General features: G+C 46.1%; 1 protein-coding gene across 1 annotated transcript in view; it reads left to right on the top strand.

Annotated features, from left to right (window-relative positions):
• Parva (parvin alpha) overlaps positions 1-20,582 on the top strand; it is a 163,512-nt gene that overhangs the window by 1,072 nt on the left and 141,858 nt on the right. The gene's annotated exons all lie outside the window — the stretch shown is intronic.

Genomic DNA, 20,582 nt, shown 5'->3' with positions numbered 1-20,582 from the left:
GAATGGTGAGATAAACTCACTACACCTAAGGACTGTGACCCTGCTGTGAACCTGGACATTCCATTCCAAGTTTTATTTAAAGAAAAAGAAAAGATTTCTTCTTCCCACCACAGTGAATTGCAGCAATCTCAATTTTTATCTCCAGAATAGTTTCTGTGGAAAGTACTTTTTCCCGTAGGCAGAATTTACAACTCACTTTTGGGTGTAGGAAATGAAGTGATGGTTCTAAAAATCAATGTTGCGATAGGTGTGTGAATCAAAAGGGGGTTAAAATGTTTTCCTCTTTGGCATGGCTGGAATTGGATTTAGAGGGCCTTAGGTCTACTGCATGAGCACCGCGGTCTTATTCTTTCTCTTTTGAGACTAAGTTACACGGTTAACCTGTGCTTAGTCTTGTGTAGCCCAGGCAGAACTTTGTGGTCCTCCTGCCTTGGCTTCCAAAGTATTTGGGATTAAAGGCCTGCCCAGCTTGGTGGTAATTGATTGTTCTTTTCTGTGGTACTGGGGGTTGATCTTAGAGACTCAGTGATGTTGAGCAAGTGTTTTACCGACACGGTGTTATAGCCCAAGTCTCCAGATCATTTCAGGAGTTTACTTTAGTAGGTCTGAGGTGATGAACTAGGAAATGTCTCATGTCCTTAGTCTCCTGAAGTATGGAAACCACTTTGGTGTTTAATTAGCAAACTCAGTGCATGAGCTAAGTGTCTGTTGTCTAGATTGTGGCATGAATCTAAAAGTCACCTCACCCCCGAGTGGCTGTTGTACCTAGTTCCCCCTTATTTCTAACAGAATTACTCCAGGATGCTCATCGAACGGCCAATACAATGAGCTCTTCTGAGCCTGATATAGTGTGCTTTTCCCTGTACATGTATGTGGTAAAGTTTAACCTGTATGTTAGGCACAGTAAGAGGTTAACATGGCTGAGATGGCTAAGTGGGTAAAGGCACTTCTCACTCCAGACTGGTGATTTAGATCCTACGTAAGGTAGAAGAAAAGAGCTGACTCCACAAAGTTGACCTCTGACCTGTGCCAGAATACCCACATACATGCATCATGCACACACAATAATGACAATAATAACAACAGATAGTACTTAGTATTACAGGCATTGCAGTCCTGAGACAGTCAGGCTGATACTTGAGCCAATAACAAAGATGGCTACTAAGTTACCAAGGCTGCGTATACAATGTATATCCATAGGATTCCTATCCCAGGAAGGAAGGTTTGGAGTGAAGCAAAATCTCATCATGCTAATCAGAATGGTGTGCAACTTAGGAATTATTTCTGAAATTTTTTCCATTCAGTATTTTGCAACCACAGTTGGCCATAGGTCTCTGATACCACAGACGCAGAAATAGTGGGCAGGAATGCTGGTAAAACATTGATTGTTGTAGTGTGGGTGACTGATCATGAGATCCTAGCTTGGAAGTCCTTTTTCTAGATTGTGTTTCTGGTATGGGCTCATCCATCTGACGGATGGCAGCTTAGAATTACTGAAGCTCATAACTGGCCTGCAGTGCTCATCCCACTGCGAGCACCTTTGAGAAACGTTTTTATTGGTCCAAAGTTTACCAGTGTGTGTCCACTACTTTCTTGGAGTCTGATGTGACGTTGACCCTTTTGAAATAGATTTTACTACTTTCTGGAGTCTTCTGTTGACCAAGCCCGGCATCTGCTGTCCCTGTAGCTAGTCCTCAGGGACATGAACTGAAGGCTCTCTAGCATCCTGTCTTTTCCGTCTCACAGAGCCCTGAGGAAATAGAAGGTCAACTTGGATGGGATCTTGAAAATAATTAGTGAAGGAGTGTAGATACAGTGAAATCCTGAGGGATGGATGTTGTTTGACATGAGCCAACCCTGTCGAGGACCAAGGCCGTGGACCCATGGGAAGCTGGCAAAGCTTTTCCCCTATGTCAGGCTGATAATGATGGCAAAGCCCTCCTCTGGTCTGAGTGTGCATGTTGTCAGTGTGCACAAGTATGAGTGCTGTTATAAACGATTGACCAGTGTGTGCAGAAACTAACATCTGAAGCATCCTCATGCTGGAGGCTTAAACCTGAGACTGTCACCTACAGACACCTCCTACCAAGCCTGGCCAATCCCCTCCCCCTGTGTTGCCCATAAAAACATGCTGAAGTTCTGAGTTACTGCAGAGTGGGTGCCACTTCATCAGCGTGTGCACGGCTCACCCCAGCTTTTCTGTGCATGGGTCTGTGAGTCTGTTCTTTCTTCATTCCTTTGATAAGCCTCAGCCAGGTTTCTGTGACCCAAGCAGTGTGCATCACAGTAAAGGAGTTATTTACAGAGCCGAGAAGGGATGCTACAAGAGCAGGCATGCCCACCCTCTTCATGTTGTGACGTGATGTTACCTACAAAGTTGATGCTCATACACCATCACTGAGTTACCCCTCACCATAGAGGTTTCAAAATGTTTTAAAGTGGGCTTATGATTTTGTGTCAAGCAGCATTGGCAGCTATCCTTGGCCATAGGTAGCCTGGGTTTATGGTTTTGTGTCAGGCAGCATTGACAGCCATCCTTGGCTACATATAGCCTACAAGCCACAGGTTAGAGGGTTAATGATAGGAGGAAGCTGTTGTTCCCTCCTCACTCCCATACCTAAAGGGGCAGAAAAGGTAACTGAGACCCCCTGAGCTGGAGTCTCATTTGTTTTTTAATTTTTTAAATATTTATTTATTTATTCAGTTTATAACCCAATATCAACCCTTCCTCTCCTCCTAGTACCCCCTCACATAAGTCCTTGCCCCACATTTCCTTTAGGAGGGGAAGCCCCCCTCTAGGTGCCACTACCCCCATCCAAATTCCCTTCCCTTCCCCCCCCCATACATCACATCCTCTCCCACGGAAGCCAGTCAGGGCTGCCAGTTTAGGGGTGTGGGATCCACAGGCAGGCAGGTAAGCAACAGGCTCAGGGACAGCCCCTGCTCCAGTTGTTTGGGGGACTCCCATGAAGACCAAGCTGCTCATCTGCTACATATGTACAGGAGGTGTGGGGCTATGTCCAGCCTGCACATACACTTTAGTTGGTGATTCAGTCTCTGGGAGCTCCCAATGGTCCAGGTGTGTTGACTCTGTTGGCGTTCCTGTTGAATCCATGTCCTCTTCCGGTCCCTCAGTCTTTCTCCCAACCCTTCCGTAAGACTCCCAGAGCTCCATCTAATGCTTGGCTGTGAGTCTCTGCATCTCTTTCCATTGGCTGTTGGGTGGAGCCTTTCAGAGGACAGTTATCCTCTGTTCCTGTCAGGAAGCAGAGCAGAGTATCCATTAAGAGTGCCAAGGATTGGTTCTTGCCCATGAGATGGGTCTCAATTTAGAGCAGTCATTGGTTGGGAACTCAGACTCTGTTCTATTTTTTGCTCCTGCACATCTTGTAGGCAGGACACATTTTGGGTTGAAGGCTTTGTGGGTGGGTTGTTGTCCTTATCCTTCCACTGGAAGTCCTGCCTGGCTACAGAAATGGCCACTCCAGGATCCATATCCCCCACTGCTAGAGTCACCCCCTTAGATGCTCTGGGGCCTCTCTCCATCCCAGGTTTCTGGCACATCCTAGAGATTATCCCTGCCCCCCAGCCAGTCTCCCATCTCTCTCCCCTGCTCTCCTTCCCAACCCTGTGCTTCTCCCCATCTCCCCCTTCCATCCAGTTCCCTCCTTCCATCAAATATCTATTTTATTTCCCCTTCGGAGAAAATTTCAACCATCCTCCCTTGTGTTCTCCTTGGTTTGTTTTTCAATTTTATGTGTGTGTGTGTGTGTGTGTGTGTGTGTGTGTGTGTGTGCTTTGTTTGCATGTGTCTGTAGCACAGGTGTGTGTGGTGCTGACAGAGGCCAGAAGACGGCATCAGATTCCCTGGATCTGGAGTTAGAGACAGTTATGAGCCACCATGTGGGTGCTAAAACTCGAACTTGGGTCCTTCATAAGAGTATCAAATGCTCTTAGCCTCAGAGCCAACTCTCCAGCTCTTGATTTGGTTACTGCTTTTTGTAGTGCTGGGTCTCAAACTTAGGGCTTTGTACAAGCTAAGCAACACCTGTAGCACCAAGCTCTATCTTCAATGGGCTCGCCTGTCCCCTCCCCATGCCCTGTACATGTATATGGGACATGTGTAGGAATATGTTCATGTTTGAGTGCGTGTGGAAAACAGAATCCAATGTTGAATACTCTCATCAATTGCTCTCCATCTTTATTTATTTATTTTATTAGTGTGTATGTTCCCAACATGTGTGTGTGTTGGGGAGCACTCATGTGCCATGGTGCTTAACGTTGCTTAACAATCTCGTTTATCAGCCAAGCCATTTCAACCGCTCTCCACCATACTTTTTTGAGACAAGTCTCTCCCCTCAATGCCCCTAGCATGCACTGATTAGGGTAGACTAGCTGGCCATCTAGCCCAGGGATCCTCTGCCTCCATAACGCTGGGATTGCAGCTGCACACTGTAGTGCCTGCTTTTAAAGTGGATGGTAGGAATCTGAGCATGGGTCATCATGCTTGTGTGGTAAACACTTTACCAAGCCATCTCCTCAGACCTCCTAGGCCTCTTTTTGCTTATTTTTACTTAGAACCTGGACATCATTTCAGGCTGGCCTTGAATTTGTAATCTCCCTGCCTCAACCTCCTGAGTAAGCCTGTGTTCCAGGACCAACTTGCAAGGGCTTTCGGATGGGAACTGTAGCCATTGGGGACACAGCCACTGTTAGGAATATGCAGACAGAAGGGGAGAGAGTGAAGCAAGGACTCGTGTTCTTTCTCATCCTTGAACGTAAAGGGGTACAGCAGGGCATGGGGATTGAAGGAGACAGAATGTGGGGACCGGCTCTTACACAGTCAGCAGACACTGGATTCCAGAGGAGAGAAGGGGAGGATGGAGGGGGCCTGGTGGACCCCATCAGAGTTGTCTCCCTTTTCTGGCAGAAACATAGAGTTCTATCAATATAGCCACAGGGCCCCTGCACCACTGTCTCTCGGTGGGCTTGTTGGAGGCTCATAAGCCCTTCTGTACTCAATTGAGGTTTTGAAACCAGATCTTACTTGTATTTCAATAAACTATAAACCCCCAATCCTTTTCAGTCCAGTAGTGAATCCAAGGGCCATAAATGGTCAAATAGGAGTGCACATGGCTTCTGACAGGGCTGGCTACCACTAACTCCAGCTGCTTCCTGCTGCCCAGGGGTGGTTCTACAAGACAGTCAAAAAGGGTTTGAGGCTGCAGTGATAATGACTATTGTTGGTGAGTGTGTGCCCATGACCCAAGCCCTCAACTGTAGTAACTTTGGGCTGGGTCTCGCTCTATATCATATGTGAGTCTACAACTTTGTGCTTTGCAGAATCTGCCTTCTCTTTCCCTCCTATTCTTTGTGACTACTCAGAATCATGTGCACTGATATGCTGACAAACTATCCTAGGGCCTCAGCATGGACTTCTCAGGAGACCACAGTTCATCATTTGATACCTGCTCTGTCCCTCTCTACAACACAAAGATTTGAAAGATAGGATGTGTGTTGGCACAAACCCCATGAAACTCAAGAAGAAGGAAGGCCAAAGTGTGCATACTTCAATTCTTCTTAGAAGGGGAAACAAAAGACCCATGGAAGGAGTTACAGAGACAAAGTGTGGAGCAGAGGCTGAAGGAATGACAATCCAGAGACTGCCCCACTTGGGCATCCATCCCATATACAATGACCAAACCCAGACACTTTGGTGGATGCCAACAAGAGCTTGCTGACAGAAGCCTGATATAGTTGTCTCGTAATAGGCTATGACAGTGCCTGACAAATGTAGAGGTGGATGCTCTCAGCCATCCATTGGATGGAGCACAGGGTCCCCAATGAAGGAGCTAGAGAAAGGACCCCAGGAGCTGAAGGGGTTTGCAGCCCCATAGGAGGAACAACAATATGAACTAACCAATAACCCCAGAGCTCCCTGGGACTAAACCACTAACCAAAGAGTACACATGGTAGGACTCATGGCTCTAGCTGCATATGTAGCAGAGGATGGCCTAGTTGGTCATCAATGGGAGGAGAGGCCCTTGGTCCTGTGAAGGCTCTGTGCCCCAGTATAGGGGATTGCCAGGGCCAGGAAGCGGGAGTTGGATGGGTTGGTGAGCAGGGGGAGGGAGGACGGGATAGGGTTTTTTTGGAGGGGGAACCAGGAAAAGGGACATTTGAAATGTAAATAAAGTAAATATCTAATAAATTTTTTCTTTAAAAAAAAAAGGATGCGTGTTGGAATATTTAGGTGGATAATTTCTATAAAAATGACTTCCTAAGGATTCTTAAGTCCCATCCTGTGTCCAAGATGTTACCTGTCAGCTTTCAACCTGGGTCTGTGCTCAAGAATTACAACTCAGCTGGCTTCACTTTCCTGTGTCATTATGAGACTCTGATCTCTCTACTCAGAGCAAGACAGAAAGGTTTGGGAAGGTTCACAGAAGAGCACGTCTTCCCTCCTAACTCCATAGCTGTCGTTGGTAATATTAATTGACGGGAGCAACAATAGAAGCAAGAAGATAAGTCAGGAGGTTCCTAGAGTGATCTGGGTAACAGACAGTGGGAATCCAACACAGCTTGGTAGTAATGGATGTGTGTGAGTGTGTGTGTTGTTGTTGTTGTTGTTGTGTGAAGATGCAGCAAGAGGGAGTTGTTGAGAGTCAAATCAAGGTGCCAGGGTTTTAGGTCTGATCAGCTGCAAAGATGGAGTCCATTTGATCAGTGGTGGAGAATACTGATGAAATGTCTGGAGAAAAGAAAGGATGATTCTGGGTTTTGGTCGTGTCTAGGTCCCGTTGTACTTCCATATAGAGATGTTGAGTTTGAGTTTGTTCTGTGAGTTAAGAGGCGGGTCTAGGTCAGAGGTTTTCAACCTGTGGGTCATGACCTCTTTGGCAAACCTCTATTTCCAAAAAATATTTACATTACAATTCCTAACAGTAGCAACATTACAGAATGAAGTAGCAGTGAAAATAATTTTATGGTTGGGGGTCACCACAGCATGAAGAACTGTATTGAAAGGTCACAGCATTAGGAAGGCTGTGAACCACTGGCCTAGGTGGAGATATAGCCACGTGTATTTAAATCCATGAGATTGGGTAGGATGATCAGGTCTGGTTATAAAATAGAAGAGGTCCAAGAACTAAGGCCTGTGGGTTCCCCACATTCAGAAGCTAGAGGTGAGGGACCAGCAGGAATGACTGAAGAAGCCAGGAGCAGTAAGAAAACTGGGGAAATAGTGAATCCCAAGCCCAACCAGACCACTAATTTTGTTTGCTACTCAAGGCCTCCTTTCCCGATTCTGCTCCTGACTCTGCCTAGGCTCCTGGAGACATTCAGCACTGCTCAACTTCCAAGTCCTTACATTGTCTCTGGTACCTTGTTCTCTCGGCCTTTGCTCCTGGTGTCTCTCCACTTTTCAGATCCCTCCTCTAGCTGCTTCTCTGCACAGTTGTCTTTCCTTCCCCACCCCTACACCATTATCTTCCCTGCTCCCTCACCTACCATCTATCTGTCCATTGATGATTCTCGAGTATCTCCAACCCTGACGTCTCCCCACTTGGATATTTCGTGGCCTCCCGACTTGACATGCCAGGTGGAATTGTTTGTTCTCCCTGTCACCAACGCCTGTCTGTCCACTCTTTCACCATTGTCAGCCACAGACAGCTGCAAGGTGTCAGCTACTTTCTATTTCAAAAGTCAGTGATTTCTTTTTAAGGGTCAAAGAGTAAATAATTTGACACTGAAGCTGAAGTTTGCATAATTTTCACCTTTTTTAGCCATTTAAGAAATAGCAAATGCTTTCTCAGCACTAAGGCCGTGCAAGCTGTATAGAGGCATGGACAGCAGTTTGTTAGCCCGGGTCCAGCCAACTCTCCTGTAGATTCCACCTTCTCAACACCAACATGGTGACTTTCCACTCGGCCTGCAAAGGTCCTTTGCCTTCTTTTAGGTGAATTATTTAGTTTTGTTTTGTTTTGTTTTGTTTTTGGTTTTACGAGACAGGGTTTCTCTGTATAGCCCTGGCTGTCCTGGAGCTCACTTTTGTAGACCAGGCTGGCCTCGAACTCAGAAATCCGCCTGCCTCTGCCTCCCGAGTGCTGGGATTAAAGGCGTGCGCCACCACGCCCGGCCTGAATTGTTTAGTTTTAAAATTCTACCGGTTTTTTTGTTTGTTTGTTTGGTTGGTTGGTTGGTTTTTTTTTTGTTTTTTGTTTTTTTGTTTTTTTTTTTTTTGTTTTTTTTCGAGACAGGGTTTCTCTGTGTAGCCCTGGCTGTCCTGGCACTCACTTTGTAGACCAGGCTGGCCTCGAACTCAGAAATCCGCCTGCCTCTGCCTCCCCCCGAGTGCTGGGATTAAAGGCGTGCGCCACCACGCCCGGCTACTTTTTTTTTTTTTTTTTTTTTTAAAGATTTATTTATTTATTATATGTAAGTAATACTGTAGCTGTCTGTCTTCGGACGCACCAGAAGAGGGCATCAGATCTCATTACGGGTGGTTGTGAGCCACCATGTGGTTGCTGGGATTTGAACTTCGGACCTTTGGAAGAGCAGTCGGGTGCTCTTACCCACTGAGCCATCTCACCAGCCCCGGTTGGTTGGTTTTTGTTGTTGCTGCTGTTGCTGTTGTTTTGGTTTGGTTTTTGTTTTTTGGGGTTTTGGTTGTTGTTGTTTTTTGTTTTTGTTTTTGCTTCTTTTGCCTTGTAGTGTACACCCAACTAGTCTATCTCTGGTTCATTTTTCTTCTTTCCTGATTCTTTGGTCAATGTATTGTTTTGTTTTAGTTTGCTTTAGTTTTTAGGACTCACTGTATAACTATGGCTGCCTTGGGACTTTAGGTGATCCCTCCTGTCTGCCTTCCAAGTGCTGGGATTGCGGATGTGGGCCACCATGTCTGAAAATACATTGTCTAATCCTCCCAAGAGTTATTTATTTCTATTTATGTCTATGAGCTTTTTGTCTGCATGAATGTGTGTGTACCACATGCAGGTACATGCCTGGTGCTGGAAGAGGTCTTAAGAAGAGCATGGTGGATCCCTTGCACTAGAGTTACAGGTGTGGGAGCCTCCATGTGAACCAATCCCGGATGCTCTGGGAGCTCAGCCAGTGTTCTGCATCACCGAGCCTTCTCTCTAGTCCCTGATTTTTATTTTTGTTTGTTTAACTTTTAAATGTAAAGGGAACTTCTCCCCAGGACAGAGTTCTCTGTATTCCAGGCTCTTCTCCCCCCCTTTTAAGAACTCTTCAGGGCTGGTGAGATGGCTCAGTGGGTAAGAGCACCCGACTGCTCTTCCGAAGGTCCAGAGTTCAAATCCCAGCAACCACATGGTGGCTCACAACCATCCGCAACGAGATCTGGCGCCCTCTTCTGGAGTGTCTGAAGACAGCTACAGTGTACTCATGTATAATAAATAAATAAATCTTTAAAAAAAAAAAACTCTTCATTTAATCACAGCAAGCCCCCTTCATTCCCTGAGCATTCTATTCTTGTGTTCTTGCCTTTGGGCTGGAGAGACAGCTCCGCTGTAAAGGCTCACAACAAAAGTGCCAGATTCTTCTTGCCTGTTCACCTACTCTTTGACATTTCTAAAAAAGACCTTCTCTATTCAATAAACTCTATTCATCATTAAAACCCAATCTGAGAGGCTGAGAACATAACTCGGTTGGTAGAGTACTTGCCGGGCATACGTGAACCCCTGGGTTCAATCTCTACACCACGTAGAGCAGGCATGGTGGTGTGGCCTGTAGTCCCAGCATTTGAGATCTGGAGGCAAGAGGGCCAAAAATCCAAGATCACCCTCTGCTATGTAGCAAGTTCAAGACTGTCCTAGGCTGTATAAAAATAAACTAACCACACAAAGATATCCCCTCTGTATGTCACTTATAGCACTCTGAAGATGATGGGACACTCTTCCTTTTATGTGCACTAGAGCCTCTGGCCTGCCACTCTGTTGTGACTCCAGGCACATTCCATTCAGCCCTCTATGTCTGTGAGTGGAACCCACTGCGGGAGTCTTCTCTCTGTAGCTCTGCATAGTATTTAACACACATGGTTTTGGGTTTTCTGAGGGATGATTTCCCCATATTTGCCTGGTGAAAATTGCCCTCACTAACAGGTTGTACAGACACAGTCAGTTGTTTCTCCTTCCTGGTGGTGTTTGCCCAATCTAAAATTAGGGGACCAGGCTTGAATAACCTCTGGGGGCCCTCACAGCCCTCCTGTGATTTCTGAGCTCTGATTTCACCAGGCTTCTCTTAAACTGCATTTTATTGTCTGCATGGGGTGGTCTGGGAATTACATCACCACAAAGACTCTTTCTTTCCTTTGCTAATGAAGGCACCTCTGTGTCAGAGGAGGAGATGGAGAGCTGATAAGTGGGCTCCAGCCCAAGGACACCTCCATATTAGGGATCATTCTTGTCTCCTGGAATATGTTTATTTGGTTAACAAGCATAGTTCATAATTACATTTCAGCCATTAGTACCGGAGAAGAGATGGAGTCTTTCTGTGGACATTTGTGAGCACCTAAAGCCTCTACTTGCAGTTGTAGATAAATAGCCAACGTTTAAAGCTAGCCACACAACAGACTCAATATTAAATTACCTTTAAAAGTAAAATACTTTTAAGAGCCAGGTGTAAACTTTTGTGCAGTGTCCAGTTTGTTTTGCAACCTGAATCCAGTAAGAAATCCAGGTGAGGATTTCACCTGAGGATAAATGCCCTGGATATGAAGCTACCTAAGCCTGAGCCTTGGTCCCCACCAATCACAGTTCTCTGTTTCCCATGCAGATGCCAGGCAGGCAGGAGTTGTGTGTGTTCTGGTCACATTTATGTCCCAGGCATCTGTCCCTGGTGTCTATCATAGCGCAGAGTATCCCATACCTTCTCCATGATGTGTGTCTTAACTGGATCGGACCATCAGTAGGCAGCTTGTTCCCATCAAGGAAGGCCCCAGTTTACCTCAAATTCTCTTGTAATCCTGGATGACTTCTCTTGTCGCTGGATTCGATCTAGATCTCAACTTTTGGTATGTGTGTTTAGCTTGTGAAAATCCCTCCCCTTCCTCTCCCTAGGAATGTATCTTCTTTGTGGGAAGACATTCTCAGTGAGTCCTGTTATTTGGCAGTCCTCTGGGAGCAGAGACCAATTCCTAGGATATGTGGTACCCAGTATGTAGCATGAAGGAGGGGGCTGGCAAGGCTTCCTCTGAGTGGCTCTGTACAAGTTCATGTAGGCACACTTAAATAAAGGACGGAGATGTAGTAGCTCACTGGCAAGACTAGCGGGCAGGAAGCAGTATAGGCAGACCAGACCTCTCTAAGGTTCAGAATTATTTCAACCCAGCCCCCTCCCATCCTTTCTTGTCGGCCTCAACGTACTTTCACTGGAGTGCAAAGCTTAAGGAGCTGCAAATGAACCAGGAACAAGGCTACCACTCCTCAGCAAGAGTCCTGCCTATCAATCAGTTGTGACAGCTAATTAGGTGGTGAGGCACCAGCCTGTAACCCCAGCTACCTGAGTCTCAAGTTCAGGTACTACCTATCGTACTTTGAAAAACCCAGTCTCAAAATAAAATAGTAAGACCAGCCTGGTCGAGGACAGCCAGGGCTACATAGAGAAACCCTGTCTTCAAAAACAAAAACCAATAAGGAGGTGACCATGGGGCCCATACAAACAATGGCAAAGCCCACAGGTGTCTGTAGGAAGTGGGGCAGCTTGGACTGCTGTTCCCCAAGCACCAATCACTGCCTTTTGAAATAGTGTCTCTTAGTGGCCCAGAACTTGCCAAAGAGTCTAGGCTAGCAGGCCAGTGATCCCTGGGGACCTACCTGTCTCCATCTCCCCTCCGAGGTTAGAATTCTAAGCACATACTGTCATGCCATTTGGGCTTTTACTGGTATATGTGAGTTCTGGGGATTGAACTCACATCTTTGTGCTTGCAAGGAAGCACTTGACTGAGCCATCTTCTCCGCTTCCTTCTGTTGGCAAGTGGGTTATGCAGGTGACCTTCATCTGGGACAGAAGTTAATCCTCAGATGTGTCACATCTGCTGTAGACCTGAGCCTGCTGGAGCACGTGTCTGTCACACCCCATACTTCAGGGAGTGTTTCGGGGAGTCACTTGGTAGCAGATGTAACCACAGTACTTATTAACACCATTGCTCTCAGCTGTGCTGTGGCAAGCACAGTTCAGCTCTCTGCCGTCAGGAGTGACGCTCTGCACCAAGTACAGCTGAGGTGACCTGGAGGTGACAGCTGAGGTCACCTGGAGGTGGCCGCATTGGGCTGGCATGGGCTGTTTCTACCATGATGTGATGCAGGCTGTGGGTACCCCATGACTCAGGAGGTTCGGTGTAGCAGGCTCCATGATCACCTCTCTCCATAACACCTTCATTGGTAGGATATTAAATCTGCTAATTGCAGAGTCCCCTAACTTCTTGATTCAGAATAGTGATTCTACTGTCAACGTTTGCCTTGGCTTGCATGGCTATGGGGGCTGCAGGCAGAAGAGGAGGTAGAAGATGAGGCACCAAGGCAGCAGGTGTGGGCATTCTGAACAGAGACTCTGAACAGTGTCTGTCACATGCCTTGGTTTTTCTATTACCATCTTTCTTGTTGCTGGGACAAAATACCTGGTGGAAGGAAGGAAGGAAGGAAGGAAGGAAGGAAGGAAGGAAGGAAGGAAGGAAGGAAGGAAGATTGGTTAACTTGGCTCACAGTTCCAGGGTGCATTCATGGGAGAGAGGCCATGGTAGCAGGAGCATGAGCCAGCCAGCCATATCGCACCTGCAGGCTGGACGCAGAGGGACACAATGCTGGTACCCACTGCCTCCTTTTTATTCTGTATTGGACCCTACCCCATGGGATGGTGTGCCACCCACAATCCAGGATGGCTCTTTGCTGTTCTGTAAAAACCTTTCTGGACACATCTTCATAGATACACTCAGGGATGTGTTTCTATGGTGATCCTAAATCCAGTTAAGTTGACAGTCACGATTAACCGTCACGGCCTTGAATCAGACAGACTTATGGGAATCCAGGGCACAGTCTCAGATGCAGGGTCCTGGGGAGAAAGGCCAGCAGGCTGGGCTCCTCACTGAGTAACAGCTTGAGCTGTTAATAACCACTACAGAATCACAATTTCACTGGCTCCACGAGGCCCCGAGAGGGTGTTCACAAAGGAGCCCCCAGCTTCTTGCCCTATTCACTCCGCTCCCTCGCACCTCAGGCTTGGAAATAAACAGTCCTCTCTGCTGGAAGGAATTTTCCTATTTACCATAAGGCTGAGTACACATACACACCCTTCCTGGCTCTCAGCCCTGGTGGAGCAGACCTGCAGATGACAGGTAGTTAATAGTGACAGCTGGGAGAAGCCTGGGCAGCAGGAGCTGACAGTTTTGAGGTTGTTTGCAAAACACAGGGGGAGGGTAACCCAGTTCCAATGTAAAGCAAGTCTGAGGGTGTAGCCCTTGGCAGGGAGCTGCAGCTGTGTCTTGGCTGAGGGTTGCAAGGCGTCCTGGTGGGCTTGGTAGCCCCTCCAGCGCCTGTCCAGTCTCCCGGAGGAAAAAATGGGAAAAATGACGCCTCACCTGCTTTTCCTCACTCCCGTCATTATGGGAAATTGCAAGGCTCCCTGATGACTCTGGAGGGGAAGGTTGATTTGTTGCTTCTGATTGTCACTGTGCTAATGTGACAGGGTGATGGGCACCCAGATTCACGCCTAGTAATGGCCCTGCCAGAGGTGGATGTTAACACAATTGGGACCCGACACTTCAATAAATCGGGGACATTCTACCACAGAGATCAGAGTTCAGAATTGCTTAAATTGGTGTTGAAGCAGGTGGGGAAGAGGAGTCCAGGGGCCATGAATTTCATGGTTGGCAATTGACTTTCAGTTTGGAAGGCCTGACTGTCAGCTTTTCCAGTCTATGACATCAATTGAAGTCATTTGGACTCCTGGCTACCTAGCCCTTTCAGGATTGCTGGTTCTGGGAATTGTGATTCATGGTGTTCTTGTGTGAAAAAAAAATCTAACAGCCTCTTCTGAACCTCTGGGGTTGGAAGATTGTGTTTGATGGGGAGGATGGAGGGGGTGTGAATGACAGATCCCTCTCCTGCCTAGTGCGGTGGTCCCTCCCAAGCCACGCTTCTTGCCCAGACCTCTTAGCTTAGGGCCTCTTGCCTTAACTTGCAGGCTCATTAACCTGGGTGTCATGATACTGTCATGCAGTAGTACCTTGTCTTCACGCAGCTTCTCATGAGGTGGGAATGCATGTTTCAGGTCTCTGCTGGAAGTTGAAAGCCAGAGGAAAGACTGGGCCCTATAGAGGAATGGTAATTAAAAAAAAAATCTATACTGAGATATAACCTAAATGTGTTGTGTTTGCTGTTGTACAACCATTGCTATAAGTTGAAGATGATTTCTGTGTCTGCTTCCCCATCCTTCTACCTCAATCTACTCTTTATTTCCATGGATTTGCTTACGGTCCTGGATAGCATTAAGATCAGCTTGACATAGCCTCAGCTGAGGAATGGCCTGCATCAGATTGGCCTGTGGGCATGACTGGAGAATTATCTTGATTGTTAATTGTTGTAGGAAGGTCCAGCCCACCATGGGCAACATCATCCCTAGACAGATGGTCCCCAACTATGTAAGAAAGCAAGCTGAGTATAACAGCCTACAAGCCACCTAGCAAGCAATAAGGTACACAAAGTTCCTGTGTGCTTCAGCTGTGAAGGGAGTTCTTCCTTTGGCCAAGATGCTGTGTGGATTAGCAAGAAGGCTTGCCTTCCGGTCCCTGCCTTGACTTCTCTCAGTGATATACTGTGACCTGGAAGTGGACGCTGAAATAAATCCTTTCTTCCCCTAAATTCTGGTCAGAGAGTTTGATTACAGCAACAGAAACTAGAACACTTGTTTTAGACATTGCTTCTATTTATACAATGCAACTTTCTGCATCTGATCTCTTAGCATAATATTGTCAAGGTGGGTACATATTAGCATGTGTCAGAATTTCATTTCCTTTTATGGCTGGGAACTGTTCATTTGGATAGATGTACTTACTCATCAGCTGATGGACGAAGGTTGTTCTTGTTTTTGTTTTGTTTAACCTATTACAAATTAGCACTTTAAATTTTCACATGTAAATATTTGTATGGCTGTGTGTTTTCATCTCCCTTGGGTACCTAAAAGAGACATCGCTGGGCTATATGGTAATCGCCATGTTTGATATTTTGAGAAATTGCCGAACTTTTCAAACAGATCAATAATTGGGTTGCAGAGGTTACTAGGTGTTTAAGTGCCTGCTGTACAATCAAGGGGACCGGTGTCTGTACCTCTACAACATACGTAAGTGCCACGGGTCGTGGCAGTTTACCTGTAAGTTCAATCTTAGACGGTAGAAGGTACCCTTAGAAGGTCAGGTTCAATCTTAGAAGAGAATCCCTGAGTAAGCTGGGAGGTGAGACTGGTCAAAACAATCAGTTCCAGGTTTGACCGTGAGACTCTGTCTCAAAGAGTAGAGTGGAAGAGTGACAGAGGAAGATTCCCATCACCCTCCGGTCTCCTCATATTGACACAAATATGAATATGCACACTGTATGCATGTGCAAAGGCACACACAGCAAACACATACATATGCAAGGAAGGTGTGTGGGGCTGTTCTCATGAGCTGTGTATGAGGAGACCAGTTCCCTCCTGTCCTCATCAACACTTGTTAGTGTCCATCTTTCTCATGATACCATCCTTTGCTTCTATTTGTGCTTCCTTGGTAGCTGATCTTGAGTAACTTTTCACGTGTTTTCTGGCCACTTGGATGTCTAACTGGGCACCAGTTCTTTAAAGTCCACAGAATTCATGAGCATCCCTTGAGTATTAGCCAGAAAGCTGACCATTGAAGCCATCTCCTCTTCTTCATCTTTGACATTGGCAGAGGGAAGTAGAGACATGATTCACTTTGAGTTAGGCACATTTCATCTTATAGAGTTACCATATTCCTGAAATATCTTGTTAAGTAAATGGTCATACATTTGAGACTTTCATAATTAAACTACAGGTTGCTTGCCTGAAATATAGATAGCTTTGGCTCCAAACTAAAGATTAAAATGTATACATGTAAGTGATGTATAGAATAGTTTAATAGCATGTGTTACTTCGCTTCCTATGACTATAATGAAATGCCTGAGATAGTTTATAAAGAGAAAAGGTTTAGTTTGGTTTATGGTTTTGAAGGTTTCAGTTCAAGAGTGGGCAGATCTACTATAGACCTACTCTGAACTCTGAGTTGCTGCTAGATGTTCTAGGTGGTGATGATGGGAGCATGTGCCCCAGCAAACTGGCCATCTTGTGGTTAAGAAGCAAAAGGCAGAAGTGTGGGCTGGGGTCCTACACTCTAGTGACCTGAGGATCTCTCAGTAGAGACACGATCCCCTGTAAGGTCTGCATCTTTAGCACATGGTTTTGAGGGGCAATTATCTAAGCCATAGTCTATGTTATTACTTTTCAAACAATAATAGTGACAGCAGGCACATAATACAATCCCACTCTGGGGCCAGGTTGGTGTCTTATACATATTAGCTTATTGGATCTTTGAAGCAAACCTATGAAGGGCATTCACCTCTTCAGATGAGGACACTGAGGCATAGAGAGGTCAGGGAAATTTTCCAAAGGCAAAGGTCCTGTGCTAGGGAAGGCACTTCTAGCTAGACTCTCAGTTCTCTGAAGTTTAACACAATAAAAATCAGTATAACAAGGAGTATTACATCCCTGCAGAGCCCCCTGTCATTGTTCTTGATTACACTGTTTCCACATGGTCATTTGAGGATTCAGGCCTTTTATTAGACAGGATATCAATATGTAGCCTGCCTCTGCCTCCCTAGGCTGGGAGTGAGGTGCATACCGCCATGCAGTGCATGGTTTGTGTTGTGTTGTTGTTTAAAAGCAAATATGAGATGAACATCGTAGTGCATGACTGCAATCTTACTACCTGTGAAGTGGAGGCAGGAAAATCAGGAGTTTAACTTAGATACATAGCAAGATTATCCTCAGACCACTAGCAAGTTTGAGGCCATTGTGGGCTAAATGAGACCCTGTGTCAAAATTTGCCTAGGTCACTTAATTGAGGCTTATTTCAAGGCTTGGAACATGTAGATTAATTTCAATGGCACTGTGATTTCTCATAGTGAATAAACTGTAATGTTTTCAAAATCTAGATAATTAACTGCCCTCTGGATCACACACCATATGGCTCTAAGAGCAACAGCTCTTTAAGAGAATGTCAGGTGATATTAGCAATGAACTTTCACACGCTTGATGAGACCAATTAGCAGCTTCCATCCACACTAAACAAACACAGATCTGTCCTTAGACTTTCTGTGTTTTTAACTTTACTTCCTAACGTCACTGATAATTGATGCTTCTTTCTTGTGTGGGATTCTAACATGCAACATGGTATTGGGGGGCTGGGGCTGTGACTTAGTCACCTTCTGTTACATAAAAAATTTGAGGCCAGCCTGGGCTACATGAAACTCTGTCTCAAAACAAAAAGAAAACTTTTCAGGGCTAGAGATAGCCTAATGTTAACCATGGGCCTAGCATTCACAAGCCTTCCCAGCCCTCTAGGTCCTTGGTGACCACCAGAAAGAGGTGGAAAATACGGCTACCGTCAAGCAAAAATGAGGCTGAGAAATATAACCTCATTGCTTCTGAAGAGAGATGGGAAATCTATTCCGTGGTATCTTATTGAGTGAAAGGAAGGCACAAGATTTGAACCCAGGAGGAGCTGGCTCAACAAGTTGCTCTTCAAGTCTTTCTTTCCTTCCATTTCATGAGTGATGGAACGCAGTGGCTCTCCGGCTCTATTGTTTCTTTCTTTAAATTTTTCTTTAAATTTTTAAAATTTATCTTTGGGTGTGCTAATACATGCTTGTGGTAGAACCTGCAGTTGAAGGGGTAGGGCCTGAAGGGTGATTGCTGCTATTGCCACCTTAAGATACATTTGAAATTTCACTTTGATTTTGAGAAAAACAGAAGACTTTTCTGAGTCCTGAAGGTAGACCTTCGATGCCCCTGTAATGAGTGAAATGCCAGGCATCCCGAGCACTGAATGTACTATGGGAGGGGATAACTCCTTTGCAGGGCAGGTCTTCAGAAGGTCCATGTGTGAGCCTTTGGCGGGTTTCTGTTTGTTTATTTTATTTTGTTTGGAGATAGGGTCTTACTATGTAGCCTTGGAGTCCCTGAGACTCACTATGTAGGAACAAGCTGGCCTTAGACTCAGAGATCCATATGCCTCTGCCTCCCAAGTGCTGGGGATTAAGGGTATACCATCATGCCCAGCCATTGACTATTTTTTAAAAAATTGGGTTCTGAAATGCTTCCAGATAAAGCCTGCTGCACTTAGAGGATCTCAGGAGGATGAGCCCTTGAGCCACCCAGAGGTCAACACCACCTTCTTGGGCAGAAAGAGCAGCCAAAGTCTGGGCTGTGCCCTGCCAAGTGGCCTTGGTGTGGCTTGGTTGCATAGCCCATGACAAAGGTATTGCCCTGGTCCTAGCTGCACTTCAAGTTAAACAGTAAAAATCTATCCCAGCAGGGCGTGATGACGCATGCCTTTAATCCCAGCACTCGGAAGGCAGAGGCAGGTGGATTTCTAAGTTCGAGGCCAGCCTGGTCTACAAAGTGAGTTCGCGGACAGCCAGGGCTCTAAAGAGAAACCCTGTCTCAAACAAACAAACAAACAAACAAACAAACAAACTCTATCACAGGCTTGGGCTCCTCTGCAAACAGCTCTTCTGAGTACCAGGTAAAGAGAACTCAGGCCTGGCCTGGGGCCGATAGGAAGATGGACTTAGGACCTAGGGCAGTGCTGAGCTCCCTAAAAATCAACAGAGGTAGTCAGCAAACTGGCTTTGACTGGATACAAATGAAGCCTGGCACTGGGAGACAGTATTAGACGTCCTGAGTCGATATTCAAGAGGCAGGATCAGAACGGTTAGAAGCCAGCTTTCCCAGTCAGAGCACTGGGAGGTGTGTAGCCACTTTTCAGCTTGCTTGTAAAATTGGAATAGATGGGGTGTGCCTGTCGATGTGCCCCATGCAGCTCTTCCTTTTATGTTTGAATGGAGCCAACATATGTGATGCATCTGCATGAGTGAAATCCCAGCAGGACTCCTGGGAGGTCCTGTCTCTCCATTTTACGGATAAGAAAGCTGAGGCTCAAGAGAGAGAATTGACTGGCCCAAAGTTGCTCCCCTATGAAGGGGTATAACAAGGTGGGTCTGGAGAGAAGGTTCAGATTTCTGCTCCCCTAAAGGACCCACCCAGCCTTGGATTTGGATCCCAGCAGCCATGTCAGGAAGCTCACTGCCTATAATAACTCCAGTATAACTCTGCTGTCTTCAGGCCTGTGTGGATACCTGTACTCACGTGCATCCATGCATGGGCTTAAACACACACACACACACACACACACACACACACACACAAATCTTTTAAAAGTAACAACAACCACAAAAGAGAGATTTCAGTCAGTCTCTTCAGGAGCCAAACCCAACTCTGCCAGCTGTGATACCATACGGACAAGGGCTTTTCTGAAAAATGTGTGTTCATTCATCCATAATGATGAACAATGGCTTGTCAATGGTATGTATCCAGAGTGACCACCTAATAAATTACAGCTTCCCTAGTCTTTCAAGATGTTGGCACTTTTCTTCTTTTTCTTTCTTTCTTTTTTTCCCCCCTGAGACAGGGTTTCTCTGTATAGCCCTGGCTGTCCTGGAACTCACTTTGTAGACCAGGCTGGCCTTGAACTCAGAAATCTGCCTGCCTCTGCCTCCCAAGTGCTGGGATTAGAGGCATGCACCACCACCACCGCCCGGCTTGGCACTTTTCTAGCTTGGCACTTTTCTACTTGGTTAATTGTTCAACAAACTAGCACCGAGAGGCAAGCCTGCCCACGAGCCATCCCCCTGGGTCCTGCCACACGTTGGCTGTGCAACCTGAGACAAATGTCTCTGAGCTCTAGTGTTAATGTATACAGCTCATAGAATTGTTGAGAAAAGGTCCAATACTGGAAAGCATGGAAAACAATGTTGGGGCCTCTGGGCACTTCCACTGATGTGTACTGTCAGGCTCTAGGGTGTGGCTCTTGTTCACAGGATGTCAAGCCAGCTTTTAGTATTAATGACACTTGTAGTAAACCAATTAAAATTTGTTTACAGTGAAACAAGTTCTAATTGGTCTAAAGTAGGTTTCAACTTTCCTTTTATTTATTTATTTTTTAAGACAGGGTCTCACTATGTGGCTCTGGCTGTCCTGGAACTCATATGTAGACCAGGCTGGCCTTGAACTCACAGAGATCCACTTGTCTCTGCCTCCTGAGCAGTGGGATCAAAGGTGTGCGGCACTCCGCCCCTCTAAAGCGTTTTCTTTCTTATGTATTTGTGTGTGGGTATGTGTACCTGGGATGCAGATGTCCTTGGAAGCCAGAAGAGGTCATCAAACCCTCTGCAGCTGGATTTAGGGAGGGTTGTGGGCCTCCTGATTTGAGTTCTGGGAATTGAACTCAAGCCCTCTGC

The sequence above is a fragment of the Mus caroli genome, unplaced genomic scaffold (genome assembly GCF_978045245.1).
Source record: "Mus caroli unplaced genomic scaffold, Mus_caroli_1 scaffold_8, whole genome shotgun sequence".
In the NCBI taxonomy this organism is placed as follows: Eukaryota; Metazoa; Chordata; class Mammalia; order Rodentia; family Muridae; genus Mus; species Mus caroli.
This window is presented reverse-complemented; position numbering and strand designations above follow the sequence as displayed.